This window comes from Aplysia californica, unplaced genomic scaffold, assembly GCF_000002075.1.
Source record: "Aplysia californica isolate F4 #8 unplaced genomic scaffold, AplCal3.0 scaffold00486, whole genome shotgun sequence".
NCBI lineage: Eukaryota > Metazoa > Mollusca > Gastropoda > Aplysiida > Aplysiidae > Aplysia > Aplysia californica.
The window spans coordinates 310931-314271 of record NW_004797756.1 but is presented as its reverse complement, the minus strand read 5'-3'; positions in this window follow the sequence as shown (position 1 = coordinate 314271).

Genomic DNA, 3341 nt, shown 5'->3' with positions numbered 1-3341 from the left:
CAGCAGCCTTCACACTAGAGTTTGGGACATGAGATGAACGAGAAGATGAAAGAAAGACATCATCCCAGCAGAAGGAAATATTGACCCAACCTTAAGCTGAGAGACCCATGACTCTATGACTGTATGGGGGCCTGGAGGATCTTGGGTAAACAGCAGCCTTCACACTAGAGTCTGGGACATGAGATGAACGAGAAGATGAAAGAAAGACATCATCCCAGCAGAAGGAAATATTGACCCAACCTTAAGCTGAGAGACCCATGACTCTATGACTGTATGGGGGCCTGGAGGATCTTGGGTAAACAGCAGCCTTCACACTAGAGTCTGGGACATGAGATGAACGAGAAGATGAAAGAAAGACATCATCCCAGCAGAAACACCACTCAATAAAAATCCTCCCTACAGAGGGTCTTCAGCCTGTGACTGTGAAGTGCCTAACTTCTACACCAGACGCAGGCATAGTTCTGTTTCATTACTCCGAAGCATTGAGAAAAGTTTAATGAAACTCTGGTTTATAAATTGCTTTGTACAGTAACTACGAGGGCTGTCCCACGGAAAACCGGAAAAGGTCCGTAAAAGCAAAAATCTTTGTCCTATTATAATAAAACTGTAAGACATCATACCTCAACATGTGCTTTATTTCTCAATGTAATCACCATCCCGCTGGACACATTTTTCCCATCGCTGGATCTGGGAGAAGATACCCTCCCTGAAGAATCTTTCTTCAAGGGATTTCAACCAATCGTTCACGGCTACCACGAGGTCTTCGTCGTCGGTGAATCGCTGTCCAGAAATATGGCGTTTCATTGGTTCAAAAAGGTGATAATCTGACAGGGCCAAGTCAGGACTGTGAGGGGGGTGTAGTAGAAATTCCTAGCCGAACCTTTGGAACCAGTCTTTCGTGACGTTTGCAGTGTGTGGCGTTGTGTTGCCATGCTGCAAAATGATCCCGCTGGTCTTTTTCGGCCCCAACCCATCAAGCAGACACCTTTCAACAGTGCAGCTCATCAAACTCTATCCTATAGAAAGTCGACTTTGAAATGTTTAGCCACTCGCAAATTTCGCGAATTTTTAGGCGCCTGTCTGTTTGAATACCTAAGTTCGTTAACGCGACTCTTGTTGTCCTCAGTCTTGGCAGAAAAACAAGAGCCTGGGTAAACTTTGTCATTGATATCGGAGTGCCCGGCTTTGAACTTACTACATCACTCATATACCTGTGACTTTGCCATTACTTTCTCCCCATAAACTGACTTTATTTCAGTGTGTATTTCTAGAGGTTTGAGACCTTTTGCGGTCAGAAACCGAATGACAGACCTCACTTGTACCCTTGACCAATTTTCCAAGTGCGTAGCCATCTTTTGAGAACTGCTGTGCTCGTTTGGTTTGTGCGATGCTCATGGTGCTCAATCGGGAAATTTCTAAATGATTGTTTTACAAGTGTGCGTTTACAGAATGTGAAAATATTGAATAGTTTTCAAATTACAGCCAAATTCCGGTTTTCCGTGGGACAGCCCTCGTATAAAAAATATATATCTTATCGATCTGTCTATACATATACACACACATTAGACAAAGGTGACTCTTTTCGTTTGAATGGTTCTCAAAATGCCGTGGCTCTCAGTGAGTATAGCAAAAATCATCAGTTTTGTTCTTATTGCTTGCTTTTTGGTGGTAAAGAAGTTGAAGTAACCTAAGCCCCACCCAAATCTTGGTCTACCCACCGCCACTGCACATACATATATACATAGATCTATATACATACATACATACATATACATATACATACATACATACATACATACACACACACACACACACACACACACACACACACACACACACACGCGCGCACGCATACATACATACATACATACATACATACATACATACATACATACATACATACATACATACATACATACATACATACATACATACATACAATGTAGGCTACTTGCACACTTTGACGATATCATTGGGGCCTAATATTGGAGTCGCCGAGGCCAAGACCTCTAATTTTAAGTTATAACAAAGATAGTATCATAACTCCAATAATAATTATCCAGTCCGTGTCAGAACTCAAATTAGAACATTATTATTATTATTATTATTATTATTATTATTATTATTATTATTATTATTATCATTATTATTATTATTATTATTATTATTATTATTATTATTATTATTATGCACCATAAACAACTGTAGAGGCCTGCGCCAGAGCCTTGGCCTAATGATGAGTTAAGTTCAAGTACAACCTGGCAAAATTGAAACAAACCCAAATTCTTGCCGCTTACCTGACATTCAATGCGAAAGATGGCGGGATTGTAAACAGAATAACGACTGCTAGGCTTGTGGACTGGATTGAGCACTCAGTGTAGGCCTTATTAAATTGTGAATCATGATCGTTTATTGTAAGTCAGAGCCAGAGTGTTAATACGAAACAATTTGTCTTATTATCAATTCATATATTACGATTTACTCCCTCTCTAGATCTAGATCTAGTTATGGACGACTCCTTTGAACTAGAGTACGCAGACGAACTTGATGCGATTGGTAAGTCACTTACTTTGGACCGTGTTAATTTTAATGTTGTTGTCTCATCGATTCATGTCAACTGATTTATTAGAATTAGAGATCTAGATCTAGATCTAGATCTAGATCTAGACTCTATATTCTGAATTTATGGTATTATAGCCATACCATACTTCATCATATCATAGGCCCTCCCTATAATAAACATGCGATTAAAAGTAGAAATGATGCAAACTATTTTTAGGTAAGGCGCCCATCTTGTTTGACGTCAGACCAGGATACCCCTCCGATCACGTGACTACATCTAAGTATAGACAACCGCATGGCACCAAAGATGGAAGTGTCTATGTATATTATGCTTAATCTACACAAATTTCTCGGAATTTCTGATAGCTGATTTGATAGCGCGTCTGCGTTTGATGTCGAGCAATGACTTTTGGAGCGGTTCGATTCCAGTCCCGGACAGTTTTTTTTTCTCTTTTCCTCCTCCCGACTGACCAACAGTTCCATAAATTATAGGCCTAATTTGTAGAGTTGCTTTGACTTTGAAGTTGTTGTTTATTTTTTAAAATGTATTAGTGATTAAAAATGCAGGAGGGGGGGGGGGGTGGTAGATCTAAATTTAGATATCTAGATCTAGATCTAGAATCTAGATATTATCTAGTCCTCCTGCGTCTTTACGGCAATTTTCGTGCGGTCTTCCATCATGTCCAGGTAGGCCTAATAGATCTCTAGATCTAGAATCTAGATTCTAGATCTAGAAAATCCGAAATGTTACCGAAAACACGTCGTTCCATGTTTGAGTA